General features: G+C 38.2%; 1 protein-coding gene across 3 annotated transcripts in view; it reads left to right on the top strand.

The window, feature by feature from the left end:
• The window catches only part of SCEL (sciellin), a 342,117-nt gene that overhangs the window by 211,533 nt on the left and 110,711 nt on the right, over positions 1–19,873 (top strand). Inside the window, exon 1 of one of the 3 annotated variants that reach the window (XM_053563453.1) lies at positions 10,686–10,762. The exons of the other annotated variants lie outside the window; for them this stretch is intronic. The gene's annotated coding sequence lies outside the window, so the exon portion shown is untranslated. Of the gene's footprint in view, positions 1–10,685; positions 10,763–19,873 lie in introns of those variants that run through there. 3 annotated transcript variants of the gene reach the window in all.

Here is a 19,873-nt window from a genome sequence, read left to right as displayed (position 1 = left end):
TGATTCTATAGTCTCAAGCAGTCCTATGATTTACACCATTTCCCTAATAACCATTTCTGATGATGGCAGAGTAACTTCTTCTTGCCAGCCAGTTTATAAAGTTTATGAATGTGAAGGAATATTATTTAATTATTAATAATGTCAAGGATGTGGGCTATTGTTAGGATAAAAATGGTAATATGCAATGGTGATGAAACAAAAAGAAGAGAAAAGATTGATGTACCTATTTGCTGTAATTGAAAATTTAATTTTATAATTATAAGATCAGATGAGAATTTGATGAGAGTTTAGAATTTAATAATTCTCTAAACATTTCCTTTTTTTTTTCTGTAATGATGCCAAGTAGCTACTCAGAAGTTATCCTGTAGAACAGTTGTCCCCAATCTTTTTTTGCACCAAAGACTAGTTTCATGGAAGACATTTTTTCACAGACAGTGGGCAGGGGGATGATTTGGGGATAATTCAAGCACATTATGTTAATTGTACAATTTATTTCTGTTATCATCACATTCTGATATGCAAGTATAATGACATAGTTATACAACTTACTGTAATGCAGAATCAGTGGGAGCCCTGAGCCTTTTTTCTCCCTCAACTAGATGGTCTCAGTGCTAGCATCACCACCTTAGTCCCACCTTAGATTATCAGGCAGTAGATTCTCATAAGGAAGGTATAACCTAGAAACCTCCCACATGCAGTGTACAGCAGGGTTCCTGCCCCTTTGAGACTCCAAAGCTGCTGCTGATCTGACAGGAGGCAGAGCTCAGCTGGTGATGCAAGTGATGGGGAGCAGCTGTAAATACAGATGAAGCTTCACTCCCTTGTCTGTTGCTCACCTACTGTGGTGTGGCTGATTCCTCACAGGCCATAGATCCATACCCGTATGTGGCCCAGGGGTTGGGGACTGCAGCTGTACAAGGCTCTGGTGCATTTCAAGCTCTGCTGCATTTTCATGTAACCTAGAAAGATGGAGGAGGATTGCCTCTTGGAACTTCTGACTTAGAGACTCTCAGTCTTATTTTCCAAATAAGTGTGAAAAGGAACTGGTGATTCATTCCTCAAGACAGACCCATCCATTCAGCTTAAGTAGACCTGGAACACCGGAAATCTTTCTCTACTCTTTCTCTCTCTCCTCTCACATCCAAATTAGTCACCATCCACTTTAGCAGATCCTGTAGATTCTGTCTCCTTTAATGTTTTTCAAATTATTTCCCAATCTTTATCTCCTTAGCTACCACTCTAGTTCAGGCTAACATCATCTCTCGCTTAACAGGCTGCACCAACCTTCTAAGAGTTCTTAACAAACCCAGGCTTACCCTCTTCTGCAGCCAGGTGAATTTTTTTTTTTTAATTGCTCTAACGGTAAACTACAAACACAATAAAACACTCAATTTCTAGTTGTATAGCCCAGTCAAATTTCTTTTTTTTTTTTTTGTAGAGACAGAGTCTCACCTTACCGCCTTCAGTAGAGTGCCATGATGTACACAGGACTCACAGCAACCTCTAGCTCTTGGGCTTCCGCGATTCTCTTGCCTCAGCCTCCCAAGCAGCTGGGATTACAGGCGCCTGCCACAACGCCCGGCTATTTTTTGGTTGCAGTTCAGCCGGGGCTGGGTTTGAACCTGCCACCCTCGGTATATGGGGCTGGCACCTTACTCACTGAGCCACAGGCACCACCCAGCCCAGTCAAATTTCTTATACATATATGATTACCATTTATATCACACAGATAACAGAGAAAGCTGGCAAACCCCCCAAACCTCCAGTAAAGTCCAAGTTGGGTTGTTGCAATCTGCTGGCTCCAGCCAGTGGGGAGGAGAAGGGGCCTGATAAGGTAAGGCCTAGAATTGCCTTGATTTATTTTCCGTAGGAGAAAAGTTAATTATATGGGCACACCCAACAACAAGTAAAGTACAGTTCTAGCTGAGTAACTGTGTGCACCACCACACTATTACCATGAAAGAAAGGGAGAATGGTTGTGATGGGCAACTCACAACCTCAGACACATTATTATTACAATATTAAATTTTCCAATTCATAAGACATTTTATAACTTGCCATATGTTTAGCACTTCTTTACTTTATTCCAACAAATTTAAATAATTTTCTCCATAGAGTTCTGGCACATCTTTTGTTAGATTTGTTTCTTGGTGCTGTATATTTTTGATTCTGTTATAAGTACTATTTTTGTTTTATTTTCTGTTGTTTATTGCAGTAGTGCAGTTTTTTTTGTACATTTATTTTATGTACATGTGTATATATAAACCTGTTTAACTATCTTTTAAATTCTGAACATTTATCTGTATCTTTTGTGTTTTCTGTCATCTGTAAGGAATGATAGCTTTATTTCTTCCTTTCTAATCCTTATGCTTGCTTTCTTTTTGGCCTGACTACACTGGACAGATTTTCTAGTAAAGTGTTGATTGAACTAACAGCAGTAGTTGTTACCTTGTCTCATTCTTAATCTTAATGTGAAAGGCAACTTTAAGCATGATGATTGACATAGGATTGTGTAGATACTCTTAATCAGGTTAATGAATGTTCTTTCCACTTCTACTTTGTTCGGAGATTTTGTTGTGAATGGATGCTGAAGTTTTTCCAGTGCTTTTTCTGTATTCATTGAGCTAATCATAATAATTTTTTCATAATTTAATCAGTTACTGTGGTAAGACATGTTCATTGATTTCGTAATGTTAAATAAGTCTTCTATTCCTGGAATAACACAATTTACCTGTGATGTCATCGGCCTAGACTTTTCTTTGTTAAAAGATTATAATCACTGATTTAATTTTTGTTGTTAATAATGGTAATGGAACTGTTTAGCTACTCTGATTTTCTTGGTTAGTCTGTTTGAGTGAGCTATATTGTTTTAGAAAAATTTCCATTTTGTTTAAATTTTCAAGTTATTAGCATGAAGTTTTCATTATATTCTCTTACAGGTTTACTCCCAAGCTTGAGGCGTGAATACAACTGGTAGCCTACATACCATGTCTAAATGCTTAAAAGTTATGAATCAAGATGATGAACTATTAAATTTGTTTCTAGTCTCCTAACTTGACAAGTATATCTCCATACCAATATGAAAGAACAGATTCAAATTTAGAATTCTCTCACTCGTCAGACACCATTTTTCATAATCTCTTATGTTACTTTTTATAATTTCCAGTTCCCTGCTTAAGTTTTCTAACTTTGCTTTCACTTCTTTGAACATATTACACTTACTTGTTTTAGGATCAATAATTACAGTCTTAAATCTGTGTGTGTTTATTTTGGTTACCTGTTTGTTTCTGTTGTTCTTGTGCCTGGTGACATGTTTCCTGGGTGCCTGCTGATTTTTTGACACTGCTGGACATTTTAACTAAAACTTTAATTGTAGGTATAATTAAGGGATAGGGCAATAGAATCTCAGAGAGAATTTTTGTGTAGTTTGTTTCTGTTAGGCCTGTGGGTTGCTCTCAATCTGGGACCATCTTATTCATAATACATTCCTGAGGTTTTCTGGACCACAGATGTTGTGCAGCTGGGTTTCCAGTACTGTTTTATTTTTGGTTCTCCCTTATCATAAAGCCACAGTCCTATAGTCTTCCAACTCAAGTGTGGACATATATTAGAGTCACCCTGCCTTACTGAATACAAAATCTGGGGTCAGTTTTAGTCATGTTAGGCAGTCAGCTAGATATGAGCAGTGTGGATGACAGATATGGTTAGGGCATTTTGGATTATTTTGAGTCAGGCTGACCTGAGTTATTATGAGAATGAGGCTAATTAAGACCCTGCGGCTGAGTTGTTATCAAGATCTTGTGGGTAGGTTGTTTTTGAGAACTTGCAAGTGGTTTGTTTTGAGAGTAGAGTTAATTAAGACCTTGGGAGACTTCCAAGAAGCTGCTGATATTCCTCAAAATTGTGTATAAAGCTCAAAACTGCACTTTTCATGGAGCCTGCAGTCATTTGGATGGGGCCCGGCTTGCTGAGAAAAGTCATTAATAAACTTTCTTTTCTTGCTAACACTTTACTTGCTCTTTTCAATTATTTATGCAACTTCCTCAAGCCACCATGCAGCTAAAATAATCCTCTCTTCTGTATTGGTGTCGCTCCCCTACAGGCAAGGAACTTTCTAACTGCTTCAGCAAATGTTGGGTTTACATCTTGGGTTCCTGTACTCTCCTAAATGTGTAGGAACACTTTGAACCCTAATATCGATACATTTTTTTCTTAAGAGGATGTATATTTGCTTCTTACACATTGCATAACAGCATCCTAGTTTGAAGTTTCCTGCATGGCACTAGTTATATGAATTTAGGCAGCAAATTCAGGCATCTCAGGAACCATCTCCTTTCTGTTTATCAGTGAAGAATACAAGGGTATATGTGAATCCTAGTAAATGTGGAATGTAAAGGTCTTAGCAAATTAACTAAGAAAATGCCACGAAAGCTATGTTAACTAGTGTAATGAAAATGTGTCAAACTGTCTATGAACCAAGTGTATGGTGCCCCATGAGCATATTAATGTACACAGCTATGATTTAATAAAAAAAAAAGAAAGTTTTTTTGTAACTTCCTAGAAGCATGTGCATGTGTATGTGTGTGTGTACTTTTTATTTGGTTTAAAGATGCAAGTTTTTAGGGTGACAGCTTTATGTAGCATCATAATTTTGGCATTGGATATCATTGCATGAGTTTGTTCTTCAGTATCTATTATATAGAAATATGATGAAATCAGGACAAATATCAAATCCCTTCTTGACAAAACCCTCCTATATTTATATACAGAATGCCTTATGGCATGTACATATAAGAAAGTAGTTCATAATAATTTTAAATTATTCTTCAGATTGTTCTTATTACATAAGAAGCTGATTGTATGTTTATATCAAATGTTTGTAAATTATACATAAAGCAATAGCATAAGCCAGACTTTGCATGCATCTTTCACATGATAAACTCTTACAAACTATTTAGGGGGAAAAAGAAGTTAAATTTATAAAACACTAAAAACCATTTATAATAACATATGTATTTTTTCTCTAGCAAAATTCAGATGATGGGGAAAAATGTCTCCCTTGTCTAACTGTAACTGTATTTTCATCTTTATAGTTTTATTTAGACTATAGTTTCCTACTTTATCCTCTGAATTTTCACAAAATGCCTTTCCTTATATATAATCAGTCATTCAAAGGGTCATGAAAAATATTCCCATATCAATTCTGTAAATAATGATCTGAGATATAGCTTTGCATTATTGTAATTTATCTTTAATTTTAACAGATTAAAAACTTTAAAAAGCTTAAATAACACTTTAATTTGATCTAGTTATGGCATGTAGCCTCAATAAGATTGAAATTAATGATAATTTTAAGCTATGGAATATATATTAACATGTATTTTGATGCATTAGATTTATATGTCATGAACCCAGCTCTTTTTGTGTCTAAATGTGTCTTTTCTTCTCTGCCTGTCTTTTTCTCTCTATACATGTACACTTTACCTTTTTTTTTGGTAAGGTTTTTGGTATTAAGGTATCAACATTATTTTCTCCGTCTTTCTTCTTAATGTTCCCTCTTTCAACAAGTTATTTTCTTTACCCTTTCTTCTCTTCTTTCCTCACATTGACATATATAATATAAAATGAAAATATATATTCAGTCCCTGTTTTATTGATTGAAAAGATTCTATTAACAGAATATTTCTTTCTTACAATAAAGGATGCACATAAAGTTTGTGTATAATTTACTGTGTAATTAGTAATTAGTAATTTACAATCACTAATTTAATATGTTAAGCTATTTTAAATTGCACATAAATTTTACATCCATGAACATATTCTTCTTAGTAAAGTATCCCAAGAATGGAAGAAAAAGTACCCAATGTACACAGCCCTACTATGAAACTAATTTGGGACTCTCACATGAAAGCTATAACCCAGCTACAACTTAACAATAGGGGGAAGTGGGAAAGTGGGGGGGGTGGGTAGAGGGAGGGGGATCGGTGGGATCACACCTGTGGTGCATCTTACAGGGGTATTTGCGAAACTTGGTAAATGTAGAATGTAAATGTTTTGGCACAGTAACTGAGATAACGCCGGAAAGGCTATGTTAACCACTGTGATAAAAATGTGTCAAATGGTTTATGAAGCGAGTGTATGATGCCCCATGATCATATCAATGTATACAGTTATGATTTAATAAAAAAAAAATGTTTGGTAAAATATTTGCCTTTATGTATGAACGTAAAACTGGAATTTCTTCAAATTTATTACTTTGTTATAAGATTTGTTCCTGTTTTTACTGAAATGTTTGTTGACATAAATTAAACCTTTATGTAAATGGAAAAAAAAAATTTACATCCATGCTGTATTAGCATGAGTTGCATTTAAACTATATATAGTTGTAAAAAGGACACTCACATGTGAGAAAGGAGGTGTGGAGTCTCTTAACCTCTCCAAGCATCAGTTTTCCCATTTGTAAAATGAAGGCTCTAATGAGGTCTTTCAGCATAACAATCCTATTGCTACCTGTGACTCTAAAATTAAAATACCACCAACGGCAATGCACTCCCCTTTCTGCCTCTGTGGAGAGGATTAATTCGTAAAGGTATTTCAGGTCTGCTGTAGCTGCTATGACTGGTTGGTGATTCTAGGACTTTTCTAATTAAACCATAGAGGCAATTGTTTTAAAATCAATTTAGGTCTTTCTTTGTGGTTTAGTTCTTATTTTCCTTTATTAAACATCTCTTTTGAACTCAGAGAGGGATTGTAGGCCCTGGTGGAGTTCCCCAAATTACATTTTTGGTCCATACTCTCAAAGTTTTGTAACTTAGAGAGGCGAAAACAAAATATGAAAGAAATAATAAGTGACCAAAGATAAAGTTAAGATGTGGAAGGAAGAATCGAAAGTTTGCAGATAGAGCTGAATGTCATTTTGAACGGAAAGACTTCCTGGGGGTAGAAAGAGATATAAGAGCTACAGCCTCCAGGGCCTTTTGGAGGTCCCAGCCAGTAGAGATGGTGCAGGTATAGTTGCACCTACAGTAGCAGGGGGCTAATGGATCAGGTGCACAGCAATAGGGGAGCAGTTCTGGAGCTTCCTGGAGTGACAGAGGCAGATGCTGGAGAGCACAGCACTGGTAGCCTGAGCAGGTTTGTCAATTGCAGTATCAGGAAAGTAAGTTCCCAAGGACCCAGAGAAGGGAGCATCCAGGTGTTTCTTCCCATGTGATCACGAATGTACACACTTAACCAAGTGGAAGTATACCACCATGGCTTCCTGTAGCATCTCTGGCATTTTCAAAAAGCATGCTACGGACACTCAATGTAGGCTGCATTTTGAAGTTGTGATTCACATGAGACAACCCATTGGGTTCCAGGAAAAAATATTAGAATAGTGTATTATTATAAAACATAATATGTCTTTTATTTATATTTATATATAATTAGTATTAGGGATTGCAAAATACATAATTATTATAAATACCGTTATGTTACAGTATACAAAACACTAAATTTTTAAATGTATTTTAAATCTTGAAAAATTATGACAAAATTGAATTTTGCCAATATTTACTCACGAGCTGACACTGGTGCACTTGCTCAGTGTGTGGGTTGCACAGTCGTGTGTCTCATAGGTATGCCAGGTGTCGGCAGTACAGGGTCAGCAGCAGAGCCCTCACATTTTACTGACATTCAGTCTGTCACTCTCCAGTGACCCCTGTTTCCATCATCATATCACCTGACTTATAATAATTATAATAATTATTGTGATGACCTTGGGCCCACTGGATAATCTCATCTCAAGATACTTTACTTAATCATCTCTGCAAAATCTTCTTTCCCATAGAAGGTAACATATTCACAGGTTCTAGGGATTAGGATGTGGACATTTTGGGAGGACCATTATTCAGCCTATAAGTAAATATTAAATGGTACTGTCTTAGTCCATTTTGTATTGCTATAACAAAATACTAAAGGCTAGGTAATTTATAGGAGAAAAAAAGATATTTATTTGGCCCACAATTCACAGTTTTTTTGAGAAAAGAAATTTGGGTTATTTATAAAATAAAAGAACTAAAATAGTATTGACATTATCCTTTAAAATTTCTATTTGTATATTATGCTTTATAGGGTAAGGTCAGATTTCTGCCAAGGAAACCAAAAGACTGGGGAATGACAGTTAAGCAAGGCTCCTGATGGCTTTCATGAAACAGGGAATTTCAGAAACTACCAAAAATGGCTAATCATGATTCAGCTGCCTTTTCACCACTAAAATGAAATAATTCACAGAAAGATTCTGGGAAGATTCCAGAAACACCTTATATCTGCTGTCTGCCAAAAACACACGATCTGCCTGCCTGTGGCTCAGGAACAATATTGTGGTTTCTACTTCTATCTCACCTTCCAAAGCTTGTGTAATTATCTCTCACAGGCAGAATATAACCCAAAACCCATCTGGCAGGCATTCTGAGAAATGTAGTTCCTAATTTTTTTAGCCCTTCCCAATCAAAGATCTTGGAAGGCAGACAGTGTTGGGTTGCCCACAGATAATCTGCACAACACAAGGTACACTAAAGTATAAATATTTAATTAAAAAATAAGTAAACATGAAAGAAAAAAATAAGTAAACATATCTATAGATGGTATTTGCTGAAAATGTTTTTATGTGGATAGGTATGTGCAATCAAAATGTTTCAGGTAGTACTTCTCTAGTGCTCAGCAACTCCAGGGTGGCTCCCACTCTCTCATCCCTCAATTACTGTCCCAGTTCATAATCCTTCTTCCTGCCCTCCTGTTTTCTGGTCACCTCCTTCCTCATCATCCAGTAGATTTTTAGGACATATCGACTTCCTCCTCCTCTATCATGTGCAGGTCTTATGGTGTGTGGCTGATCTTTGGCTATGATGATCACTTTCCTCCTGAGATGCAATTTGGGAAACAGGCAGTAGAGGGTAAAGTTGAGGGGTCAATGCTCAAATGTTCCAGTATGTTCTGGCATGCGGTAAAGGCTGTAAATCACTATTCACTAATAGTTTTTGCTTCAGCACACAAATAGAAATAGTTACAGACAGTACAAGTTTCTGTCCCTATTACTGAAAGCTCAATACTTGTCCCCATGGCCAAACAAAGAATGAAGATTTTGAGGATAAGGAAAGAGAAGTTTATTAATTTGCCCACAAATGAGGAGGATGGCAGACTTTTTTCTGAAAGTGTCATCATCCTAACTATAAGCAGAAATACAGAGCTTTTAAAGGAAGAATTTTCAGCTTTGGGCTATTGCTTTTTAACTATAGCTGATACTTCTGACAGACCTCCTCTGGAAGACAATCTCAAGACATCTGCCCAGACAATTCCATCGAGCCATCTCCTACAGTACAGAAAACCAAAGAACACTCCCTTGCCCCTCTAATTACTGACCTCAGGCAGGGATGCAGACTTTAATTTAACCAGAAAGTGGGAGGGTAGTTAAAGAGACAGCTAATAAAACATCTTTGCTGTTTTTCAGGCTTTTTCCTCTGTTACGTTCTTAAATCAATTGTAATCTGGTCCAAAGAGGTGATAGTCTCCTACAGATATTTTATATGGCTTCTTTCTCCAGCATCCTTTTTGTTTTTCAGTTCATCTTTCTGGCCTACTATTTCATTTACTCCTACCCATAACAAGTTAAAGAGTATTTCTTATTGAAAAAACAAAATAAAAACAACCTCCCCAAATTCTTCGATGCTCCACCCACTCAATTCTGGCATTCCTGAGGGTCATGTGCAGTTCACAGATGACTCACAGGGCTGTGACAATGGACTTCCACTGAGATTCAAGAGAGACTCAGCTCTTGACCCCAGGTGACAGAGGAGCAGGAGACTTGTCCCCTCCCACAGATTAGACAGCAGAGTAATAACACCTTTATCACCCAGTGGCAGAGTATGCTCAAAGTTAACATCAAAAATAAAAAATAGAAAGGCAGTGACCTCAGGGTGGGTCTACTAAGAATCCCAGTGTTAAAACCATAGGGGCTGGAGCCGAATTACTCTCAAGCCTTTGTAGAAACAAGATTGTGGCTAAAAGGACACTGGTATGTCTCTGCTCACACAGTGCTCTGTACAATTGTCAAGGAACTCTGCGGAAGTTCTGTTCTGTGTCCACGGCCCATCCACCCTCCTGGTGTGTGAGATACTGGAGCCATTCTTACTGGGTTCTCAGGGGACACCCTGAAAATCAGGAGCTGTTCTCTTGGTGTTCCTTGGAGGGAAGGGAGGAAGAAAAGAGCAGAGTAGAAACGATATTTGTGTAAAATATCCTGTACAGGTTTCATCTTTTACTTGGTTCTGTACAACTAACTTTAAAAATATATATATATCTCAAAGGTGTTAGTAGCAGAGGAAGGCTAATGGGCATTTTAATGCAAATGTGGATTTCTGGATAAGTGCAGTTTAACAGTGATTTTTTTCCTTCAGAGGCTGCAGATTATCACATGCCCCTGGCTGAGGAACTTACTCTTTATGCCACACCTCATGGGGAAGACACAGCTGCCAAATTCCTTTGCACAATCCCTAAAGAATGTCTTTGCCTTTGAGACTGTATTTGCTCAGCCCTGTCAGGTTTGGTTGTAAAGGGTGGGTCAGCCCACAGGGCAGGCTGCATACCTTTTTAGGGAGACCCAGGAAGCTGCCCAGCAATGCAAAGGGCAGTAAGAACTTCAGATAGAACATTAGAGCTTGTTTACTGTGGTTAGGAATGTGCCTGGAGGTGTCAGAAGGGCTCCCCTGAGGTTCTCCAGATGGTAACTTTCTGTTGTCGTTTTTCAGTAAGTTTGTTTACTTGCAGAAAATGATTATACTGACATAACTTTTAACCTTTCTTGATTTGCCTCTGTGAAATCTGTGAAGTGTGCTGATGCTCTTTCCTTGTGGTCTTTGTAGTCCCCTTGGTTAGAGCCCCAGTTTCTCTCTGCCATGGGCTCTGCTGAGTAAGGAGAAGGGAAGTGGGGTAGGAGCTGCTGTTTTGATACTGTGACCCATTGCTTCACTGCTGAGTCTTTTATTACTTTTTGGAGATGCTTCCTCACCCAATTCAACTCCATATTTTTTTCTTTACTATTGGGAGAGATAAAGATTTGAAAAGAAGCGTGAAGGACAGTAGACCTTATAGTCTGGCTTCATTAGAAACCCACTGGGAAAGACTTTTGCTGTAAGACAAAAACCTCTTGTCTGGAAAATGAGGTTTTTCTCTCTCATTTAATTTTTTTGATCAGAACCTATCTATTTTAACAAATGCAAAATAGCCCTTGGCTGAGAAAGGAAAGTCAGAAAGGGAATATGTGCTTAAAGGTATTAGTAATGTTAGGATCATGCACTTTATATAGGCTCTTTTCTAGAGTTTGAAATGAAAATAAAAGTGCATAGACTGCGTAACCTTTACTAAGTTAAGAGGACAAGTAACAGTGGTTTACAGTCGTGTGTAGGTTACATGAAGAACAACTTTGGTTCTGTGATGCGAACGCATCAAATTAAGAAACATTTTGTTTTAATTCATAATTTGCCGTTTAACCTCAGATAGCTTTTACTATCAATGGTGGAGGCTTTAGCTGGGACACTTCAAACCTTCACAAGGAAATGCATTCATTTAGAAAAGAAGCATGCACTGAATATCTCTTTATTCCTTCCTACATTCTATAAGTCTTGTCAAACAAGACTTATGGAAAAACAAAGTACATGAAGTGTGAGGAGGCTCACGTAGAGAAATGCTGGGGTGCTGGGCAGGCCCAACTTTCTGAAAAAATGACCTGTCTCGGCTGTGAATGAAAGGAAATTCCAGTCATTTTTCTGGGGTGCTGCCCTGGACCCTTAGTGGCTGTGGACCCAGGATGGGACACAGAGCTGCTCCAGGAGTCAGACGGGGCAGGAGAGAGCATGAAGTCAACTGACTTCCCTTATGCGCTGTGGTCATGGGTTTTTTCAGATTGGTGGTGTTGCGCAAGCAAAGATCAAACAATTCCATTTCCCAGCCTTTCTACATGGGGTTGGCCATGGGCGTGTACTATCGAGGTCCACTCCCTGTTTCTGTGTTGCGAATTATAGTTAGACTAGATAAACAAGTCAGGTTCTGTGAGTGCTTCTGAGGGGAAGATGTCCTGTCCGTGACGGCACAGGTCAGAGGCAATGGTAGGAACTCTGGTTTTGGATTCCAAGAACAGAAAATGCACATGGTGCATTGAAAGGCTTTTCCTCAAAAGGATCGTAGAAGAGCACACAGTGGAAAGGGAACAGTGGTAAGGTTGCAGGGAAGCAGCAGAAGGTTAAAAGCCCTGGCTCTTTCCTGTACCTTTTGCCGGCTGTGAAACTCTGGCCGTGTTGCTTAACATCTCTGAATCTGTTTCTTCATCTGTGAAATGAAAATGATAACAGTACTTTAGAAAGCTGTTGTAAGGATGAAATGAGAGAAAGTACAAGTGCTTAGATGCTTACCTGACATAGTAAGAAGTAAGAAATTTTTCATAATTCTGCATGAACTTGGTCTCACGTCTACACTAACATTATTATTGGATCTTTATCAAGTCACCTGAGCCACTCAGAACCTCAGTATTCTTGTCTGGAAAATGAGATTTTGACTAAAGGCTTATGATGCTTTTATCATTCAGCATTCCCCTCCACAGGGAGGGGGTCCAAGGGAGAGGGACATTTTCCCAATGGGGTTGGTTGGCGTAGACCAGGGGTTGGCACAGTGCTGCAGGCTGTGGCTGCTCCAGACCTTTCTGTGTACACCCACTCCTTTCCCATCTCATCTAGAGCTGCCTTCTGCTGTGACACAACACAGCGGAGTTTGTGTGTGTGGCCCAGAAACTCTAACGTAAATTATTTACTATCTGACCTTTCAAGAAAATGATTGTGGACCTCTAGCCATAGACATTTGTACCAGTGATGTTAATATGAGCTATCACAACACTTTTATTCTGCACAATGCTTTCATATTAATTTCTATCTAACTGTGCTCAAAAGCAAAGAGCATCATATTTTATCCACAAATATTGGATTTGTGAGCAACAATATTGATGGCTTCTTGGAAATTTCCCCTTATTGGTAGAAAATATTTCATGAGATGCACTTTTGGGGACAACTGTCGTATTTTAAACAGGTAATGACTTTGGAATTACAGGTCAATATTGTGCCTGCTATGTATAAATCACGCCTTAATGTTTCTTTTTATCCTCCCTTGGCAATTTGATTGATTTATTATTTTAAAGTTCCCTCATCAGCTATTAGTGGTATAACTGGCAAAAGTCAAGATTTATTTTTATAGAAAACATCTGAATGTATAAACATGTCATTTTTCTTCTTTCTGAAAGAACTATATATTAAGTAGAGAAATAGAAAATAAAATGCAAAAAAATTGAAAGTATCAAAAATTAAAAAAGAGAATAAGATGCATGAATGAAACAAGAAAAGCAAATTACCTCATAGTATTTTGATGACCTCAGGAGTCCTCTCTCTCTCTCTCTGTCTCTCTCTCTCTCACACACACATACACACACACTCCCAATTTATTGAGGCCAACTATTTTTTTTAAAGTTTTAGTTCTAGTGACTTAGTGGTTAGGAGGGGATTAGAGTATTAGAAGGGAGGAGATTCTCATAAAATTAAAGCTATAATAAATTGTATGTATCTGCTACAAAGTATTGGAGACTCTCTTTTTTCTAGCAATACCATTACAATTATCACAAATTTTGTTTTAGTAAATGATAATCAATTGGTTTACACAAATGCTTGGAGACTAACATTTTTCTAGAATTCTTTTCTCTGTTATGGATTAATATGAGAACCCTGAGAAAAGAGAAGAAAGATCAAATGTAAAAGGAGAGAAATGCCACATCAGTCAAATGGAAGAGACTGTGAATAACAAGAAGTTATCATCAAGAGTAACACATTGTGCAGTGAACACTGCACTCCACGTAGGCACTTCTCATTCTATCTTTATAAATAATCTTTTCTCAGTCAGAAAATGAGAGTTTTCTCAGGGACTGACTCTTGAAAGAATCTTCATATACCTCCTAAAACCTGCATTTAGTCATTGACAACTAGTGGTGGTCATGAAGGATGTGGTTTGAGAGCTTGACCCTCAGACACAGTAAAGGTATCTGAGAAAAGTGGAATTAATTGTGGTTACATTTTTGTTCTTATAAAATACACTTCATATGTGAATACATAAAGTACATTAATAATTTACTAAGAGCTAACTTTTAGGTAGTGCTTTACCAAGTTGTAAGCCAAATTCAAAGTCTTTTTTTCTATGTTAACACAGTTTATCCTCACAATGATCCTCACACTTATCCCCATTCCTCAGATGAGGAAACTAAGGCAAGAGAAGTTACTAATAAGTGACTAGCATGTTTACTCAAGTAGTCATGGCTAGTGGCTCCCTGGCACCTGAGTCTGTGCTGATCTGATAGGCAGTAGTTATCCTGTTTCCTCTACTAAGGAATTCTAGAATGTTAATATGGGTGTAGCTAGTTTGTCACAAAGTATAGTTAAGTACTATAAAACGAATATAAGAGTTATTTCAGAGCATAAAGAAAGAGGGAGACTATATTTGGGGTGCCATATGTTGGGAAAAACTTCACAGAACAGGTTGTATGTTTGCTGGGCCTGTAAGGCTGAAAGATGGTTCACAAGGTGACAAGGAGAAAAGATATCTCAGGTCACAGGCATGACTTAAGGACAGACATGAAAGGCCTAAACTATTATATTATGTTTGAGCAACAGCAAGGATTTCAGTGTGGCTAGCGCCTGGGCCCCATTGGGGAAGTGGTGGGAGATGAGCCTGGAATAGTTGGAAGAGAATTAAAGAAGGCATTCTATCTCCTTCTGGTACACATGGGTGAAAAAACATTAAAAACAAACATAATTTTTAAAAAGGCATTCTAATTTGTACTGAGAACACCACAGAATGAATTATCCTAAGTCCCTTGATTTTAATATGTGTTTTGGTTTATAAACAAATTGTAGTAATTTCTTGCATCCTTTAGAATTTATATAAGAATTTATGTATTTGCTCCTACACACAGTATGTAAATAAAAATTTTATTTACAAGAAAGAAAACTAAAGGCATTCTAGTTTTCCTATCTTCCCTATCCAATATGGTATTTAATATATAACTAGTGTAACTGATGAACTGAATTTTAGATTTATTTCATTTTAATTAATTGAAATTATAAGTAGCCACATGTTGCTAGTGGCCACTGCATAGGACTACAGAGTTGTATATGAATGTAATGTGTTTGAATTTTATGGCACATGGGGAACTTACGATGTATTGGAAGCTGGGGAGTGACATGATTGCATCTGTATTTTGGAGAAATAGCATTAGGGATGGGCTGTCTTTCCTGGGGAGATATTTGTAGCTATATGTGAGCTATTCCTGTAGCCCACTTCTGAGTAGTTCCAAGACTTAGGGGATCCAGGCTTTGAATGATGAAGTGCTGTGGCCTTGGTCACTGTTGATTGAGCTGGGTAGATGTCTGTGGTGTCTCAGCTCACAGCAACCTCAAACTTTTAGGCTTGAGCAATCTTCTTGCCTCAGCCTCCCAAGTACCTGGGACCACAGGCATGTGCCACTGTGCCTGGCTAGTTTTTCTATTTTTAGTAGAGATGGGGTCTTGCTCTTGTCCAGGGTGGTCTTGAACTCCTGAACTCAGGCAATCCACCTGCTGTGGCCTCCCAGAGGGCTAGGATTACAGGCATGAGACAGGATGCCTGGCCATAAGAATTAACTGTAAATTGAGGAAAATCAGGAATGAAGATCATGAAATTATAAAATAGCAATTTGAGTTTATAAGATTTTAATTGGGAAAAATTGATTCACTTTTCTAGGGTTTTAGTGGAGGAGAAAAAAGCAATTCTTCCCCCCCACCCTACCCATGGAATTAACTTTAGCCTGCAGCTGGGAGGGGACTGTACCACTGGTGCAGTGCAGCTTACAAATGTCCATAGAAGACCATGAGAACAGTGAAATGTGGCCAGATAACATCCTGGAGGGAGCAAAATATTCACTATTAAGCAGAAATCTGGAAGAAGTTAAAAAGACCTAGGATGCCAGTGTGGAGGGATGGTTCTTTTTCCTCTTGACCATCTAATAATTGTTCTCTCAAACTTTGAAACTCACATCAAAATCACCTTCCAGGTCTAGGAGGAATTCTTCATTCTCTCCACTATGCAATGTCTGGCCTTGAAAATTGTTCTGTACTACGTTATCACGGTACATTATAGTTGTTTAATTAAAAGTCTGTCCCCCCCAAAAGTTGTAAACTCCTGGTGAACAATCATGGGCTCTCACTAATTTTTCTGTCCCATAGGATTGAAACAATATTAGGGGCATAGTAGGTACTCAGTGTTTGGTAAGTGTACAAATGATTGAAAGAGGATAAATGAAGGTAAGAGGGGAAAATTGGTAAACGCATTGCAGAGGCCAGTTTGTCAGTATTCGTTGGCTAAACGTGAAATGTATAAACACACACATGCCAAATGATTCACGTACAGTGTCATTCACCACATTATTGTTTGTTAGCAGAAGTTTAGAAATGATAGAAATGCTGATCAATGGTGGATTGATGAATGATCATGGATGATCTGCAGCATGGCATACCTAGAAGCATGAAAAAGCAATATATAAATATCTCCAGAATATAACCTGAAAGGAGAAGTGCTTTTGCAGGACAAAAGGCAAAACTATGGCAGCAGTAAAAAGACAGTGACTATGAGAGGTTAACAGAGAGAGAGATGTGAATAAACACAGAATGGAGAGTTTTTAAGACAGCAAAATTCTTCTGTGTGATACCATTATGGAGGATACATGTTACTATCCATTTGTCTACACTCATAGAATAGAAAATAACAAGAGTGAAATTCTAATATAACTACAGATTGGGGGGGGTTAATGATGTTTTAATGTAGGTTCATCAACTATAACAAATTTACCACTGTGGTGGGGGATGTTGATGGTGGGGAGGCTGGGAGTGTATGTGAACTCTTTGAACTTTATGTTCAATTTTGCTGTGAACCTAAAACTGCTATAAAAATAATCTATTAAAAGAAAAAGAAAGGTGGAGTGTGATGGCACAGGCCTATAATCCTAACACTCTGGGAGGCCAAGGCTGGTGGATTGCTTGAGCTCAGGAGTTTGAGCCAGACCCCATCTCTACTAAAAGTAGAAAAACTAGCCAGGCATGGTGATGGGTACCTGTAGTCCCAGCTACTCTGAGGAGACTGAGGCAAGAGGACCTATTGAGCCCAGGAGTTTGAAGTGGCTGTGAGCTATGACACCATGGCACTCTAGCCTGGGGCAACTTAGTGCGACTCTGAATCAAAAAACAAAAATGAAAAAAAGAAAAATAAAAATGGTGAGCTATGTCTGCACTATCATCAAAAGACTCTAGAGTTTGAAGCAATTCTTTGTCATTCTCTGGCATTGTGAGTTAATGAATGTGGGCTGTGGCATATTATTTTTGGTGCTATGAGCAATGTAAGTATATGTATTCATACATATATTTTCTGCTAAAGCCATGGTACTTTTCTGTCCCCTGTTAGTCCCGTCTCAGGTCTGCTGTAACCTCACCTCATTCTGCAGCCCAGAGCTCAGCAGCAGTTTCTTGGTTACAGTGCCTGTTTCCTTTCTGGCACTTTGGAGAGTCAGTGGAGCTTCATGACCAGGAATGTGGGCTCTGCCGTCAGCATCTCTAGACTGGATTCCTGGACCTCTCTAATTTCTAGATGTGTGATCCTGGGCTTTTGTTTTCTCATCTGTAATGTGGACAGAACAACAGTTCCTGTAATGTAGGGTTTTGTGAAGATCAAATGAAATAATACTTGTAAAGCGCTCAGCAGTGATTGCAGTTTGTAATGATGGTGTGCATGTACTGCAGTTGCCATGTTGCTGCTCTTGTTATTGTTATTTTTATCATCATCATTATAATCATTGTGAACAATGCCTAAAATCTGCTGCTTCCTTAGCACAAGAAGTGTTCCTTCTTTGGAGCTCGAGAAGAATCAAAAGCCTCAGGAACCCAGGACTGAGTTCTCATGATCCCTCCTGATATAGTCTAGAGCACAGATTGGGAGTTCTGGTTAACAAAACCTGATGTTGTCGTTGTGAGCTATCCGATTGGTGAGGTGATGGTTGTCATCAAATAAATAGTGAGTCTGTACAGCAAATTGAACTCAGGCTTCTGTGGGCTCGGGGCAGTGGTCTCCACTGGTTTCCATCATGCTGGTACCATCTATGGGTATTAAGCCTGTTGAATCCAAACTTGCCTCACAAACTTCATCATATCCCTCCAGGAAGCCACCACCAGCCAATCAGTTGGCTTTGACACCTGCAATAAAACCATAGACATCTCAGACTCTGAGCTTCCATTCTCAAGAGACCTTATGAACTGACGCTCACAGTGAAGTAGGTGTGGGGAGGCCAAGTTATTCTAAGCACGCTCAGTCCAAGACCTGAGTGAAACCAAAGTTAAGCCTCTTTGGCCACTTCCACACCCAAACACATTTTTGTTCAACCTCTTTACACTGTTAGATTTTAAATATGAGCACTCTTTTTGCTGAGTGTGTGGAGGTCTAAACTGTGCTCAAGTGTATAGTTTTACCCCTATTTACATTAGAGATTTTGTTCTAAGTGAAGAGGCACTGGTTTGCCGTAGTGGTATGCCTGTTTTGGTGTATAAAGTACGAGCAACCCTTAATTATATGGAAAAATAATTGCTTGGGATCTCAAAAGCCTTAAATTGCTTGGAAGATCAAAAGCTATAATGTGGGACGCTTCACTTCATTATAAAGTAAAAACTTATTTTTCTGGTTCTGTATTTTATGAAAGACAAAAACATACACTTAAACATTTTCTAATGCAGATTACTTATTAGTCCTGCAAAGAGCTCTTAAACTGTTTTAGCCCTTCATTTTGGCTAAGTTCTAATGCTGAGCGTGCTAATTTATATTTTCAATTGAGCCAAATCATAACTTTGTTTTTCAACTATTTCCTTTGTAATATTAATTTCCAACCTCCATCAAATCAACATTTATAGGTATCACAGAAGTTTAAAACACATTTTAAAATATTTTACTTATATAAAACTTCATCAAAGGGAGGAATAGACATGTACAGAGGTTCTACTTTGAAAGAACACTTTCCACTATAGATGTTCAAATGCCTCAGCCCAGAATAAGGGAGCATTAGGGAACATGAAGGTCGCGACCTCCCAGTTCATAATGGTGGCTGTGTGTGTTGCAGTTGCCATGACCTCCAGTCTGGATGTTTCCACTTCTCCTTATGGTCATTTCTGCCATCATAGCTCAACTGGACTGTGGTTTTTAGGAATAGTCTCGCAGGGAGGAGTTGGTTAATTGTTAGTGTGGTGGATGAATAAAGATGACCTAGGAAATTATTTCAAGCCTCTTTGGCTGTTATGGAGGGTGTATCTCAGAACCTGTAATAGGAGCCCCCACCTAGGATGGTTGTACTGTTATTCCTTCTTCTCAGCAGAAGCAGCCTTGGACATTGGAGCCTACCTTTGCCTCTAGCTAGAAAGATGTTTTGACCATCCTTTTCACGCTTTTCATATACAATGAAATAACATAAGGATCGAAATTCTTACATTCCAGAATATATTTTTCCTCTGATAGTTTTACAAAGTGTTCTAAGTATAGAATTCACGTAGCAGATTGCTTTTTTGTTCTCTGATTTCAGAGTCCTGGGTTCCTGGGGCCTTTTTTTCCCCCAAAGGAAGTTTTTTACTGCAAGCATATCCTTCCTATGTGTGCAACTGTGCTCTGGACTTACAGGCACTGTGGGCAGTTAGGAATTCCTTGTACCTTGAGGTTTTTTAACAGAGAGATCAACATAGAT

The sequence above is a fragment of the Nycticebus coucang genome, chromosome 15, assembly GCF_027406575.1.
Source record: "Nycticebus coucang isolate mNycCou1 chromosome 15, mNycCou1.pri, whole genome shotgun sequence".
Taxonomy (NCBI): domain Eukaryota; kingdom Metazoa; phylum Chordata; class Mammalia; order Primates; family Lorisidae; genus Nycticebus; species Nycticebus coucang.
Note: the sequence above shows the minus strand (reverse complement) of the source record. Positions and strands in the feature narration are given on the sequence as shown.